Genomic DNA, 17,290 nt, shown 5'->3' with positions numbered 1-17,290 from the left:
TCTATCTTGGCAGATGGAGAGAGATCTAGAAAGGGGAGAAAGGTGTCAGAGATGGCCCAAGAGAATTTGTGGGCAGTGTGGAAGATGGTGGTGAATTTGATGGAATTAGTGACTTCTGCATGTGTGCTGAAGGCAGCCCTAATGCAATTGTCAATGTAGTAAAGAGTGAGTTGGTGAATGGTGCCAGGGAACATTTGGAGCAAAGAGTGTTCAATGTAGCCAATGAAAAAAACTGGCATAGCTGAGGCCCATGTGAGTGTTCGTTGATTTGAAAAAAAAAGGAATCAAATGAAATGTTGTTGAGGGTGAGGACAAGTTCCACCAGATGGAGGAGATAGTTAGTTGTTGGTACATGAGGCATGGGGATGAAATAGCTTTTGGAAACATTATTACTTAGCTTCATCTAATATACATAGTGGAACATATAATGGCCCAGATTTTGTAGCAAAAAATTAATGCTGAGACAAATGGCATTTTGTATTATTAATGAACAAATCTGTTAGCATGTTCTAATGACAATTGTTATGTGAGTTACTGTGTTGTGCATGAAGAATTGTTGTAATAACATCCTAGTGAAAGTTTCTGCATTAAAACATATCAAAATTACATGATGTTTAATAAAGAACTGCAGATGCTGGCAAAATGGAAGGTAGACAAAAATGCTGGAGAAACTCAGCGGGTGAGGCAGCATCTATAGAGAGAAGGATATACATTGACTTCAGATGGCCCTTGATTTCACCCTCCTTCCCCTCCCTCTTCCCAGTTCTCCAACAAGTCCTACTGTCTCCACCCAATTTCTATCTTTTTCTCGCCCCCCACAACATCAGTTGAAGAAGAAGGGTCTCGACCCAAAACGTCACCCATTCCTTCTCTCCATCGATGCTGCCTCACCCACTGAGTTTCTCCAGCTTTTTATGCCTTCCTTCAAAAGTACATGACATTTGCACAGTAACCACTCCTGGAAAGAGCTGAAACTGTCCTTCCAAGTATCAGTGAATTTTTTTTTAATTCCTAAAACCTCTCTGTCACTATCATTTGGACTTTGTTCTGTAGATTTTAGTTATTCCTTGGCAATTTAAAAACAATAATTGCATAATTAAAAATTAAAAATTCCTTTGTCTCTCCTAATCCCATTCAAACGTTCTTTCCATCTCTTCAAAATAATTTGTCCATATTAATTGTAATTTACATTTTCTGTCTTAAACGGTTTGCGTTCCATCATTCCTTGGGAGGGGGAGGGGAGGAGGGTTTGAAGTGCTGGAGTGCCGCTCCCTCCCGGAGTGGCCCGTCCTGCCTTGCGAGTGCATTGTGACATCACTCGGATTTTTGTCCAAAATGGGTGAGTTTGAAGAAATCGGGCTGTTTTTAAAATGTCAACGATTAATAACTTCGGAAATATAGGTGGAAATGCAATGGGAAGATGTTTATCGCCACCATGGGGAAAATGTGAGTAGGATGTGAGAAAATGGGAAGGCTGTGGCCTAGCATTTCGAAGAAGATAGGAATTAACCAGATTGACACACACAGACACATTGTGGGCACAAACAAAATGAAGACTTTTCATTATATAGAGTTATTTATTTATGTTATTTTTTAGGACAGAGCTGATGGTCATAGTGACGCACTTATTTGGGAAATTAAGGAATAAAAATGCACACAGGAGTGCACACGTGATTTCCTTTACAATGATGTCAGCATGGTAGATATCCCCTGCTCTGCCCACAAAAACGATGTGAGAGGTTATTAGCAATGTTTGTGAACAAACAAGAGGAAGCAGCACAGTGGCTTAACGATAGAGCTGCTGCCTTACAGCGGTTGAGACCTGGGTTCGATCCTGACCACGGGTGCTGTTTGCACGGAGTTTGTAAATTCTCCCTGTGACCGGATGCTCTGGTTGCCTCCCACATTCCAAATATGGACAGGTTTCTAGGTTAATTGACTGGTAAAATTGTAAATTATCTGTAGTATGTAAAATACTGTTAGTGTATGGGATAATTGCTAGTCAGTATGGACCCAGTGGGTGAATCCAAGTAGATATCACCTCTTCCCATTGCTGAAACCTTCTAATCCAGGCAGCATTCTGGTAAACCTCCATTGAAATCTCCCAAAAGAGAGAGTGCTGGAAATACTCAGTAGATCTTAAAGACACCTGGATGTTTTAGCTCTTCATGTGCTGATTCCAACTCACTTTTTGCATAAAACTAACTTGATTGCAATAGGTTTACAGAGCTGCTTAATCAACCAGGGCCCTAATAATCACATTGATTCTCTTTTATTGTTAAATTAAATGTTAATGGCGTCAAGTTTCACAAACAGTTTAGTAACCAGAAAAGATAGATTGTGAATTATTACTTACCTGATTTTTAGATTTGCAAAAGATGTGTAGCCTGTCCCATCTGCTTGTTGTCCAAATAAAATACAAACTCAAGCTACTTCCCCTGTATTTCATCATGGTATTTCCTCATTTGTCTTCCATCATATTCTGAAAGCATTTAATCTTTTTGCAGTTTTCATTAATTTATCTTGGCGGTTGGCTGCCATATGTCCCAACTGATTATGTATATGATCAAAAAGGAAAATTGTAATCAAAATATTTGACCATAGAGATGAACAAACTTTGAACCTGTCATTACTAAAATCAGTCGAAATGCACTTTCTGGCAATTGGTACTGCATTGAAACCAGTTTCAGAAGGAAACAGACCGATGCAGCAGCATTCTATCTGCTACACCATTGTACTGCCTTAATCATGAATCATCAAGGAATGAAAGGCCTGGACAGAGTGGACGTTGAAAGGATGTTTCCAGTGGTGGGTGGGTTGAGGACCAGGGGGTACAACCTCAGAGTAAAAGTGCACATCTTTTGAATGGAGATGATGAGGGATTTCTTTTGCCAGAATCTGTGGAATTCTTTGCCGCAGACATCTATGGAGGCCAAATCAGTGGATAGTTTTAAAGGGGAGAATGATAGCTTCTTGATGAGTAAGGGCATCAAAGGTTAGGGTGAGAAGGCAGGAAAATAGGGTTGAGAGAGTAACATAGATCAGCAATGATCGAATGGCAGAGCAGATTCAATGGACTGAATGGCCTAATTCTGCTCCTGTATCTTATGGTCTAACTCCCAATAACTCCCACTGTGGGAACACCTTCACCATGATGACAGCATATGTTCAAGAAGAAGGCCTGGTTTCAGCCCCACAGAGTAGGGATGAACAGAAAATGTGGACCTGCCAACATTGTTTATATTTCAATAGTTAATAGTGGTTGAAACTGATCTTCCTCAGTACCTTTCAGTTAGTTGTGATGAGGAAACACGGAGTCTTGAATCTGCTCGGGTGGGCTTTTTAATTAAAATGATTTCATGTTTCTATCATATCTTACAAATGTGAAAAGCAAACACACTTAACCGTTTCCCAGTAAAAGCTAAAACAAAGTACCTTTGGACAATAAAACAGCATTAACCTCCATAAAAGTTCAGCTTAAAAGGATATGAAAGTGGATGAGGGTCACTAATACAGCAAATTATATTAAGAGGACCATAACATGCTGTCTAAGCATGAATCTGATGACAGACCAGCATTACCTTTTTGTAACGCACTGCTGAAAAAACAAACTCCCACTTGAACCTTGTAGTTTAAAAGGAAATCCCATGCTGGGCAGAGCTCAATCAGAGGAAGTTCTAATAATTTTCTCCTGGATCCCTGCCCACCATCATCAGGCTAATTAAAACCAGAAACCACATTGGCATGGAACAGTGTTTGGCTTCTTAAAAATAACTGACTTGCAAAGTGGAGGTACTTGTAATGAGCGTGGATAAAGTATTTATTCTTGGCCACTTTCTTTGTGTAAATTTATAGGAAGCCAGATTTCAGCCAGCACTCACGCTGAGGAGTTGAAGTAACATTTTAACAGTACGAATTAATCCGCTGCTATCCAAGGGCAGGGAAGGTTCACATAATACAATTCAGCAGCAGATGAGCTTGTTACAGGTTAGAGTTATATCTTAAGTCTACAAATATTTGAATAGAAGTTTGGATTGAATGGGAAGATAAGTTTTTCCCATCTTTTTATTCTACAAAACAGGTTAATTACCCAATATGCAAAATAGTTTAAGCCTGCTGTTAACAACATGCCCTATATTTTGTACAGCATGATTAATGCAATGAAATTTCCAAAGGTGTTTTTGTACGAGGTATATTTTAGCATTACGCATTGTACAACATGTTTTATTGAGCACATTATTTTCCATTGCTGTAAAGTATTTGGAGTAGTCTGGATAGGCATGAAACATCCTGAGACCATTTTTCAATCATTCCATCCTCTTAAAATTATATGCTTCTTTTTCATGTTAAATATGAATGGTTTGTGTCATAGTCATAGAGTCATAGTCTTACAGTGTGCGAAGAGGCCCTTTGGCCCAGATTGCCCACACCGACCAAGATGCCCCATCTATGCTAGTCCCACCTGCCTGCGTTTTGGCCCATAGCGTTCTAAACCTGTCCTTTCCATGTGCCTGTCTAAATGTGTCTTAAACATTGCTATAGTACCTGCCTCAGTTACCTCCTCCGGCAGCTTGTTCCATACACCCACCACCCTTTGTGTGAAAAGGTTACTGCTTACGTTACTAATAAATCTTTCCCCCCTCACATTAAACCTCACCATGATTTGTTTCATAGATACTTTTTCGTGAGAGATGGTCACTTAGGGATGTGCATTCTCTACTGATGGTAATGATATATACTGGAATAGTGATGAACATTTGAAAGCCTGGAAGCAGAATAATTGGCCAGTGAGAAACAACAGTTGCCTTAATATACACATACTCCTAGTACAGAGCAGCTAATTTTGCACCTAGCTCCGAAGTGCCTGCATTATCCATTCATTGTGTTTTACAATATTTAATCAATAGTGCTTCTGCTAATTAGCAATAGTCTGCATTGACACGATAGTGGTTAAATTTCACAGCTAGAACGGTTGAAAGAACTCCATGATATTTAGTATCTTAAATAACACACAGGGGCCTGCTGAATCATTACATGATTGAGAAACAATTTCAAAATCATTTGCGTCAGTAAACAGCTTCTCTCCACATCTTTTTTTTCCCCAATGCATTACTTATACAATCCAGTTAAAAACAAAGAAGTTGGAAGGACTGTGCAGCATGTGCTGAGCACATTTGCATTTAGCATTGGTATGATCCTCTCCACAGACACTCTAATTAATACTGGCAATATTTAAATTAAATGACCAAAACAGAAGCATACTTGATAACTATTAAACAGCAATGACTCAACCGACTCCAGATAAGGTCAAATCTAATCAGAATGTAATTTGAATTCAAGATCCTACTGCTCCATTCTATTTCATTTTGATGCCATTGAATTGTATTCCCAAACCAAGCATGAAATGGTTCACATTTATGCATTTTTAAATGCTCAGTACACTATAATTAACTTCTGGCTAAGTTTCATCTGGAGACAAAAGTAAACTTTAGTGGTCAAATAACTTCTCTTCAAGAAATATTCCTCAGATGTTGGCAATATTCGGTTAGGTTGAAATGTTAAATTATTGGTTTTTCTGTGAACACTTATTAATAATGGAATGAATTCAATGTTCATGACAATGGGCTGTGTAGGAAGCAACTGCAGATGCTGGTTTACATCGCAGATAGACACAAAATGCTGGAGTAACTCAGCGGGACAGGCAGCATTTCGGTTCAAGACCCTTCAACAGCGTTGGCTACCTAAATGGAGTATGAGGTGCTGACATGAGTTGCTGGAATCTTGGCAACTGCAGATGCTGGAATCTTGAGCAAAACAGCGGGTAAGGCAGCATCTGTGTAGGTGATGGACAGATAAAGTTTTGGGTCGGGACCCTTCTTAACCCTTTTTCAGTCTGGAGTATGAAATGCTTCTCTTCTTGTTTGCATTGGGCCTCACCATGGCAGCAGAGAAGGCTGGGAACAGGCAGTTCAATGTGGGAATGGGAAGAGAAGCTGAAATTAAATGCAACCAAAAGCTCAGTATTTCCAGTGCAGACGCAACCCATTTGCTCCGCAAAATGGTTGCTTGAATGAAATAAACCAATTTGGAAAAGGTGTACGTGAATCTTTGCCTTACCTGAAAGGGCTGTTCAGGTCCCATGATAATAGACAATAGATAATAGGTGCAGGAGTGGACCATCGGCCCTTCAAGTCAGCACCACCATTCAATGTGATCATGGCTGATCATCAACAATCAGTACCTCGTTCCTGCCTTCTCCCCATTTCCCCTGACTCTGCTATCTTCAAGAGCCTTATCTAGCTCTCTCTTGAAAGTATCCAGAGAACCGGCCTCCACCACCCTCTGAGGCAGAGAATTCCACAGACTCACAACTCTCTGTGTGAAAATGTGTTTCATCTCCGTTCTAAATGGCTTACCCCTTACTCTTAAACTGTGGCCCCTGGTTCTGGACTCCCCCAACATCGGGAACATGTTTCCTGCCTCTAGCGTGTCCAAACCCTTAATAATCTTATATATTTCAATAAGTTACCCTCTCATCCTTCTAAATTCCAGAGTATACACGCCCAGCAGCTCCTTTCTCTCAGCATATGATGGTCCCGCCATCCCGGGAATTAACCTTGTGAACCTATGCTGCACTCCCCTAATAGCAAGAATGTCCTTCCTCAAATTTGGAGACCAAAACTGCACACAATTCTCCAAGTGTGGCCTCACTAGGGCTTTGTACAACTGCAGAAGGACCTCTTTGCTCCTATACTCAACTCCTTGTGTTATGAAGGCCAACATGCCATTTGCTTTCTTCACCGCCTGCTGTACCTGCATGCTTATTTTCATTGACTGATGAACAAGGACCCCCAGATCCCATTGTACTTCCACTTTCACCAACTTGATACCATTTAGATAATAATCTTCCTTCCTGTTTTGCAACCAAAGTGGATAACCTCACATTTATCCACATTAAACTTCATCTGCCATGCATCTACCTACTCACCCAACCTGTCTAAGTCACCCTGCATTCTCATAGCATCCTCCTCACAGTTTACACTGCCACCCAGCTTTGTGTCATCTCCAAATTTGCTAATGTTGCTTGTAATCATCTTCATCTAAATCATTAATATATATTGTAAATAGCTGCGGTCCCAGCACCATGATATTGGTGAGGGAGAAGGAGCAGGGCCAAGTGATTCTAGGGGGGATGTATCTATCACATACCAGCCTCTGTCTCACTGTTCCATCTTACTTCCAGCTTTCTTGCCTCTAACATTTCCCATCCTGAATCCGATCAAGGCCAAGTCAATGGACATCTGTAAGGTGGGGATTAACAGATTTGTAAGAGTGCCAAGGGTTTTGAGGTGAAGGCAGCAGATTGGGGTTGAGAATGAAAGATAGATCAGCCATGATTGAATGTCGGTGTAGACCTGATGGGCCGAATGGTCTAATTCTGCTCCTAGAACTTATGCAGACCAATTAATAACAATATATTCTGGCTTAGCCGTGATGACCAAATACAATAAATTGTTGAAAAAAAAATATTTTGATCATTTCTCTTGACAGTACTCGATTCCATGCTTTTTTTCTTAAAAAAATTATTTTTTGCCATTTGAAATATATCTTTGTCTGCCTCGGTCGAATTTTGTTTGATGTTGCTCCTGTAAAACATGTTAGTATAGTTTAGTATGCTTATTGGTCTATAAAAACTGCAAGTCATTCCTCTGTGGATGAAATGCCCATTTGGAATATGTATCAGTCCTGACCAAATAGTTGGCATGCTAAGGATGCAAGGTGCAGAGGCCAGCCGCAGCAAAGAAGAAGAAGAAGGAAAGTGAAGCATTTATTGCAGGGGAACTCAGGGAATTTAAGCAGGATTACTTAGGAGAAACACGAGGTAGTAGAGATATGAGAAGGTGGAGAAACTGAAATAACGTTTCCCTCCCGCTGTCCACAGGTTCAATGTTTCAATGCTACTTTATCATCACATATATCTCGTTACAGTGAAATTCCATTTTTGCATAGTTCAGTGAAAATCTTATTATACGTAGGCACAATCATGGAAGGACATGAGTGTAGGAATAGTAGATTATACTGAGATGGTACACAGGGTCACCACTTTTCCAGTGTTATTTTGTGTGTTTCAGTTCCAAAGTTACTAAAAATGTAGAGTCTTACCTTGGCAATAAAGGCCTGTTGTCCCGGCGGCAGTACTGGGTTGTAGTTGCTGTTCTCCAAAGCAACACCATGGAACCAAGGTGCACACTGCAGCTAATTCTTGTTGAAAATGGCAATTGGTCTCTCAGTTTATTTAACATGGTGCAGAAGAAAGCCATTCAGCTCATTACTTCTTTGCCAGCTCCCAGCATTTATCAGTCCTATTTCTTCTATTATTTCCTTGTAGCCCTGAAATTTATACTCTCCTACCCACCCATGAATACCATTTTGTTTTGACACTCATCTACAAGAAGAGTAATATACTGTACAATGACTAATCAACCTAGCATCTCATCTGTTACAAAAAAAAAAATAACTACCGGATGCATCACCTGCAAGGAAAACGGACAGACTACATTTTAGATTGGAACCCTTTAGAAGTTTCTGAAGTTCTTCAGAATTTTATTCGGGTCAGGTCCCTTCTTCAGAGCTTGATGAAGGGTTCTGACATGAAACATTGTCTATGTACATTTCCTGATGGATGCTGCCTGACCTGTTCATGTAATGGGGACACATAATTCCTGCAGAACCTGGAATCTTGAGTAAAAATTAAAATGGTGGCGTAAATCAAGATTCCAGGATTTGCAGGAATCGTATGTCTCCATCACATCTTTGAGAGTAGGGACAAAACCGAACCACTGGAGGGGAAACCTAGGCTCCTTGGATTTGTACATTGAAAATCCTTTAACCAAGCCAGAGGCAAATTGAGGTACCTCATCATATGTAATGTAATGGATCAATTCACGGGCTGCAAATGGCATTAAAGCCACCATCCATATTTTCAGCAGTTATTGCCTCATTAATGCCAGGCGATGACTAATATGAGTTAATTCTGCAGTGTATTGTCTTGTTGATTTTTTTCCAAAGAAGTTGAGCTATTGAGGATGGGTTTGGAACTAACCTAAAACAGTGATAAGGAATTGTAAAGACCAAGGTTTGGGTATCTGTATTATTAATTAATATTGATAGTGTTTCTGCTGTGTGAGGTCCATTATTTTCAATATTTAATCATACACACACATATATACACATGTATTGTCTTTCTGGCTAACATGCAACAAATGCTTTTCACTGTACCTCAGTACATATGTCAATAAACCAAACTTAATATATATTAATAATATATTAATAATGTAATAATATCCATTAATAATAATATATGTTAATATATAAACTAAACTTTATATATATATACTTTACACACACAACATTGCTGTGTTATCCTGTTGCAATCCCATTAATTATTATTTCTGTCCATAAAAGGCAATCAGTGAGGCCTGCAGAAGATTTGTCTGAGCCTGGGAAAACCAGGAGGAATATGTCAAGTGATGGTGAGGTCAGTATTGTGGCTGGGTGGCTGTAATGCACTGCTGAACAAAATAAATAAAGTTGTTACAGCTTCCTTGCATGTACTTTTAACTTTGGAACAAATTTGTGAAAATTTAAGAGCTTTCAACAAAACACATTGGGAGTTTATTTTTGTAATCATAGATTTCAATTCCAAACAGAATTGAAAGTATTTTCATGACAAACTGAATAGTGAATGAACTTCCAAATAAATTGAAGTTCATTCACTATTCAGTTTGTCATGAAAATACTTTCAATTCTGTCCTACATAAGTAAGCTTAAAGTTGTTGGTTATTTAGTGAGCTCTTCCTGAAATAAGGTAATGTATTGTCAGCTGGTTGATTCCACTTTCTTGCAATGGAGTCCAAAATGTTCAGAAATAAATGTTACAGATGTGTATCATGATGACCTCTTTGTAATACTGCAGAAGGGGTTGGAAATTAATTGGTGCAAGTATCTGAAGTTCAGGAACAAAATTATAGTTTAACTGTGGTTGTTCAAAGGAATGGTTCCAGAAATTAATATAATCCATGAAAAAATATTTTCTGTAAAAGTAAGCCTTACATTTTTAAAGTACACTATCAAACTAGTTGAAACCTTATAGAAACTAGTTGGGGCCTTATAGAACCATATACAATTCTTAAGGGATAGGACCGGCTCTATGCAGGAAAAAAATTCCCAATGTTGGGGGACTCCAGAACCAGGGGGTCACAGTTTAGTAATAAGGGGTAGGTCATTTAGGACATGGATGAGAAAAAAACCTCTTCACCCAGTGAGTTGTGAATCTGTGCAATTCTCTGCCACAGAAGGCAATGCAGGCCAATTCACTGGATATTTTAAGAGAGAGTTAGATATAGCTCTTAGGGCTGATGGGATCAAGAGATTTGGGTGAAAAAGCAAGAACAGGGTACTAATTCTAGGTGATCAGCCATGATCATATTGAATGGCGGTGCTGGCTCAAAGCGCCGAATGGCCTACTCCTGCACCTACTTTCTATGTTTCTATGATTCTAAATACTGTTTCATACACTGGGAAATAAATCAGTCTTTGACTGATAGTGCAAAGTTAATTAGTCTGAAGAAGGGTTTCGGCCCGATACGTTGCCTTTTTCCTTCGCTCCATAGATGCTGCCTTACCCTCTGAGCTTCTCCAGCATTTTTGTCTACCTTGGCTAACTCTAAACATGTATTTTGGTATTGTTCTATGACCTATTAGAATAAAAAAATGAGTGAGACCTGACAGCCGCCTGAATTAAAAGCATTTATTGAAAGCATGTTGATTATGTAGCATTGTTCAAGGCAAAGAAAGGAGGTACTTGGCTCCGAAAATTGGTCACTAACCGCCAAGATGAGAATGGTCAGAATATTATATGCGGTCAGATCTCAAGGTGATATTGGTCATAATAACAAGGGAACTTTCTAAACTTCTGTACATTGCTGTAAGATTTTTAACATAACTCTCAATTAGCAGACAAGATCTATGTTTGGAAATTCCTCCATAGAATACCAACCTTAACAATACAACTGTCTCAACAAATTATCAGCTCAAACTCTATGCAAGACAAGAGGTCATAACATTTGACCCAGCAGGGTGTGTAGCATGAGATACACCAAGCAAATGTTCAAATGGAACAATAAAGTCTAATATCAGATCATAGTTTTTCATGTGTTTAATGCTTAGAAAATGTATTACCTGTACTGATATATAGAACTGTCCTGTAAGTGACAGACACATCTTTTCAATTTTGAGAACGACTTGAAATTCAAGAAAAACTTGAATAAAACCTAAATTTCTAACACAATGAATGCCAACGATGCCAGTACAGACACAAATGTGATGCCAAACTTTAAATATTATAGAGCTGCAGTTTCCTGAGCAATTAGTATACGAGGGTTTTAAATCCCAGTAGCATGTGGCAGAGCTATGGCACAGGATGGTATTCATGTTGCTGCCTCACAGAAACAGGAACTAACTTTTGTGTCGCTCAAAGCAGGAGATTCAATTTGATATCTCAGGGGATCCACCCTTGTATTTTGTAAATAGATTTAATGTTTTGCAGTTCAAAAATATGTTTTAAAACTCATTGTTAAAAAGGTGTGAGTGTGTGAACAATAGTGCAGTCACTGGAGTTGCACTTGGTTTTCTGAAACTTTTATTTGGGTTATGCTTTATTCCAACCTTGCTTTGTTCAGTGCTTTATTTAACTGAAGTGTGCTGGCAGTTGTTGCCTGATCTGAAGGGAACAGCCAGTCTGCTGCTATTTCTACACAAATACTGTCTGAATTTGGACATACCCACCATGAGTGCAGGACTTGCGGATTGACAGACGTTATCACATCTGCTACTGTGCGCTTTTGGATTCATGGTGGAGTACTGTCTTGCTGAGATTCTTCCACATGCATGTGGGAAATCCATCTCTTTGTTCCTATGTCATTCAGACCTGGCATAGAATGAAAGATACCTTTCAGTTCAAGGGAATTCTCTTCCTGGAAGATCAGGATAGAGTTTATTTAATAATGAAATAACATATGTTTTATAAATTCCCTTTTTCATTCCCACGTTATTCCCTTTATCATGTATCTGTACACTGTGGATGGCTCAATTGTAATCATGTATTCTCTTTCCGCTGATTGGTTAGCAAGTGACAAAAGTTTTTCACTGTATTTTCACTAGTGACAATAAACTAAACTCAAACTCAAACTCAATAAATTTGCATATATTTTAGTATATGTTTTAATTTGTTTATTTTTAACAAAAATATTTGTGAAGATTGTTTTTCAGGAGTTCAAAGGAAATTTGAAGCTTATCAGATTTGTACTTCCGTTCTGATTTTCTGCATTCTCTTCTTAGGGTTCTGGTGGTGTCATTGAGCCACGGCCAGCCTTTAGGCTTAGGCTTTTTCATTTTAAGAGGAGCAACAGAATCCAGAATGGAAGAGCAAGTAGTATTGAATAGAGAAATTAGGTCGTCGGTGCTGAGATGGAGGGGAGACGCCTCAATAGTGCAGATGTCTGGGGCAGCTATGAGAGCCTCAGAGAACTTACCGTCTGTCGTGGAGTTAACGTAGCGGGAGTAGTGAGCAGGGAGATGGGATTTTGAGGGAGAGGAAGGCAGAGTTTTATCGAATATAATAGCACTATGATCAGACAGACAGGCATCAATAATGTCTGTGTTACAAATTGGGAGACCAGACGAAAGCACTAGGTCTAGTGCATGGCCAAGCTTGTGCGTGGGTCCAGTGGTGAGTAGAGACAGATTGAAGGACTCAACCAGGTTCATAAATTCACTCACAAGAGGCTTTGTGGGACAGCAGACATGAATGTTAAAGTCACCAAGAATCAGGACCCGGTCGAATTTGGGCAACAAGCTAGCGATAAGATCACCAAATTGTGAGATAAAGTCCTTATTCGTTTTTGGTGGGCAATACACAAGAACAATTAAAAGAGGACAGATTTGACCAACTATGATAAGTTGATGTTCAAAACTGGAGACGTGATCAGTGTTCAGAAGGCAGCAGTTGAAATGCTTCATAAACACAGTGGCTAGGCCCCCACCGCGACCCGAGAGCCTAGGCGAGCTGAAAAAGTTACAGGTATCAGGACAGAGTTCCACGAGTGGAGCAAGCTCACCAGGATTAAGCCAGGTTTCTGTAATCAGAATGCATTGGTTTATGGTGAGATGGGAAAGGTTTAATAGAACCTGACAGGCAACTGTTTCACACAGAGGGTGGTGGGTATGTGGGTGTTTCACACAGAGGGTGGGGGCTTTCTGGAGCGCTAGTATGGGTGTTATGCACTGCAGGGACTGGTTTCCAGGGCTAGTATGCACATTGTGGGCCGAATGGATTCTTGGGCTGGCGGCTCAGTCACTCACGTCTGTTGTGCTGGCAGCTCACTCACTGGCAGCTCATTCACTCATGGCTGGTGGGCTCGCAGCTGACTCACGGCTGTTCCTTGAAATTCCATTTCAAGCAGGGTGCAAAGGCACCAAATTCAAGTGCAGTTTCATACCATTTCAAGCAGGGTGCAAGGCCACTAAAGACAGCAAGTCGTGACCTCTCCCCCCCCCATCTTGCAGAGACTGAGCCACGCCCACACGTCCGGGTTTAATAGTCCCACCCCCCCTCCCACCAGAAGGGGCATGGCCTTCATGGCGTGATTGACAGGAGAGAGAATCTCAACATTTTTTAAACACTAATAACTCTTTTATTTTTGATGGGAAAAATCTTTGGCACCTGATGAGTGTAGGTGGACTGAGTAAGATGGCCAAAAATCACAGACGCACGTGGTAGCATTTTTTCTAAAATCAATATAAAGCACAACCAGGAAGTGGTCAAGATTTGACTTTTAATTATATAGAAGGCAAGGCTGCTCTAATTAGGCAAGGCAGCTCTAATTAGGCAAGGCAGCTCTAATTAGGCAATGCAGCTCTAAATAGCACTTTCAAAACCGGTCAAGGCAGCACGCTTTAACACTTTCAAAACCAGTCAAGGCAGCACGCTTTAACACTTTCAAAACCAGTCAAGGCAGCCCGCTTTAGCACTTTCAAAATCAAAGGCAAAGCAGCTTGCTTTAGCACTTTCAAAACCAAAGGCAACACAGCTTGCTTTATCACTTTCAAAACGAAAGGCAACACAGCTTGCTTTAGCACTTTCAAAACCAAAGGCAACACAGCTTGCTTTAGCACTTTCAAACCAAAACACACTTTTGAATTTTCAAACTACATTTTCAAACCACATTAAGGGCACTGACAGGTCACTAAAACCACTCACAGTTTAGTAGACATGCGTTCAGTGTTATTCACAGCTCAGACTGAGAATTGTGACCTCTCGCTACCCATCTTGCAGAGAACTGAGGCACCTCCACATTTCCGGATTTTATAGTCCCTCTGGAAAGGGCATGGCCTTCTGGAGAGTGACTCTCAACATTTTTTAAACACTAATAACTCTTTTATTTTTCATTGATGGGAAAAATCCTCTTGTCCTGCACAGCGGAGGGGGACTCTGAGTAAGATGGCCAAACATTATAGCCATAAGTGGGAACGATTTTTCTAAAATCAATATACAGTACAACAGGAAGTGGTCAAGATCAGACTTTTATACATATAACAGGAGACATTGGGAAAAATCATTTTTCCTTTGCCTTCGTTAATGATCTGAACCCTGTACTGCAAAATAATCTCCATAGTCTTGTTGCATTGTCACTTAAATTGGCATTAGCTCCTGCGGCTCTGAATATCCTCCAGAGCTTCATTTCCTGCCTTTCAAAGACGATTCTGTGCCTGGGAAAAAGTGTTGCATGTCCAATGTACCTCATATGAGTCATAGAGGTTTAGACTTTAGACTTTAGAGATACATTGTAGAAACAGGTCCATCGATCCACCGAGTCCAGCAATCATCCCATACCCTACACACTAGGGACCATTTACAGAAGCCAAGTAACCAAATATGGAGATCTTTGGAGTGTGGGAGGTTACCAGAGCACCTGGAGAAAACCCATGTTGTCACAGGGAGAGCATGCAAACTTTATACAGGCAATAGCCATTTACAAGCTACTCCACTGTGCTGCTCGTGTTGTCATTTCACTGTTGTTTCATATGCTACGGATATAGAAAGACATGAATTAGCAGTTTCAGAAGCTACTGCAGTAACACTTTCCAAATTTACAGAGGGAAACAAAGATAATAAAGTGTGCTAGCTCCAGCATTTTGCATCTGAGATGCTCATTCAATGGGTGTCCAATAGTGTTATCATTATAGCCCTGACTGGTCACTCAAGGTGGGGCCCAGAGACTTTGGGAAACAGGCAAAGGCATGGTCATCCACAAGGAAGCTACTGCCTGCCATAGTCCCCAGAGATACCATATCTTACATGGACCTCTCTGATGAGCAATGTAATTCTATGCTTTGATTGTCTAAGGATTTTGATATGGAGAGATGTAAGATTCTATTGGAATTTCTTAGACATGGATACATAGCTAAACTGCCCTCTCCTAGGAGACTGAGATCATGTTGTCTCTATTTCCCACCATAGTATCATTACAAGCATATGCACACTATCTCTATGTGTGTCTCAACTGTTCACCATTGCACAAGAGAGTCCAGCTGGTCCTTTTATTTGTGAAGAAACAATTTCAATTATTTTGATTTTAGTGAGTAACAGATGGCATCTCAAGCACGGATTTGTTAGTATAGCTGGCTTCCCATGAGTACAGACAGCTATTGACTCTACTCCTGTACCTACAAGGACTCCCATTAATAATTCATTCGTAACCTGGGCCCGCACGTAGTTATGAATCACAAGGAAATATATATATTTCTGAATTTCTGAATGTTATATTTCTAGGAAACACACAACTTTGACATCCTGTGGGAGTCTGCACTGCTGATAATTTTTAGTTACCAGAATTTATGCCAACGCACAATTCAAAACCTCATTAACAACTATGCAAAACGGAAAATACCATTGGACACAGGAAGGTGAGATTTCACTACCTTCATCAGTCTAGGGCCACTCTTAAAATACTCACCAAATGTATGCAGATACCGTTAACAGGTTGCACGTTGCACTATCTAGCCAACCAGAGGCAGTATAAGAAGTTTGTGAATGGTACAAAAATTGCATTGCTTTACAACTGTTCAACTAAAAAGCTAACAAACGTGAAACTACCTGCTACTACCATCTCCTCATGCAGTCCATTGCAGTTATCGACCCTTCATGTCCGCCATCAGTCTCTTACCCCTTTCTTCTTTGAATGCTGCACACAGGGGATGTGCCAAATTGTGTAAGGTCCCATCAAAATTCAGGCAACTTCTGTTTTATTGCTTGGTTCTGGGTGAGAAAATCACTCTAATGCAGCTTCAGGCTGAATTTTGCAATGTTTTGAGGCAGACGTCATTGGACATGATCGTTGAAAGCAATCAAGTTTCAGTGGAACCAAAACAATTTCTGGGCAGATGTTACATTATATTTAAGAGGGAGTTAGATGTGGCCCTTGTGGCTAAAGGAATCAGGGGGTATGGAGAGAAGGCAGGTACAGGGTATTGAGTTGGATGATCAGCCATGATCATATTGAATGGCGGTGCAGGCTCGAAGGGCCGAATGGCCTACTCCTGTACCTATTTTCTATGTTTCTATGTTTCTATATTTGTAACGTGTCCAAATTTTATGTTTATCTATTTGTCAATGGTGCTTAAAACAGAATGAATTGCATTACAACTTTGCTAAATATTATAATATCATGTCGTTGCTTTGGCTAGATTAAGGACTTTACTGGTATTTATATAGCTCTGAAAGGTGGCACTGAATGGTATCTTTGTTTTGTGGTTTATTAAGACACTGTTTTGGACAAATATCTAACCATCCAAATCTGTGTATTCAATCAGCACTGTTAAGTCATTGGGCAATAGTTACCACGCACCAGTATAGATCCTTCAGTGATGTGGCACTTTGAGGATGACGACAGTGAGAGTTGTGTTGCTGTAGTCACATTAGAATGAAGAATTTAAGTTATCAAATCAGATTGAGTAAGACCCATGCACTTGGGCTTGAACATTTACCTGGTTAATTGCATTTCTTGTCGAGACTCTTCATCAGACGGAAGGGTCTCAACCCGAAACGTCACCTATTCGTTTTCTCCAGGGATGCTGCCTGACCTGTTGAGTTATTCCAGCATTTTGTGATAATCTTCCGTGTAAACCAACATCTGTAGTTCTTTCCTACTCTAATTATATTTCTTGCTAT

Source organism: Amblyraja radiata, chromosome 5 (assembly GCF_010909765.2).
Source record: "Amblyraja radiata isolate CabotCenter1 chromosome 5, sAmbRad1.1.pri, whole genome shotgun sequence".
NCBI classification, from domain to species: Eukaryota; Metazoa; Chordata; class Chondrichthyes; order Rajiformes; family Rajidae; genus Amblyraja; species Amblyraja radiata.
Note: the sequence above shows the minus strand (reverse complement) of the source record.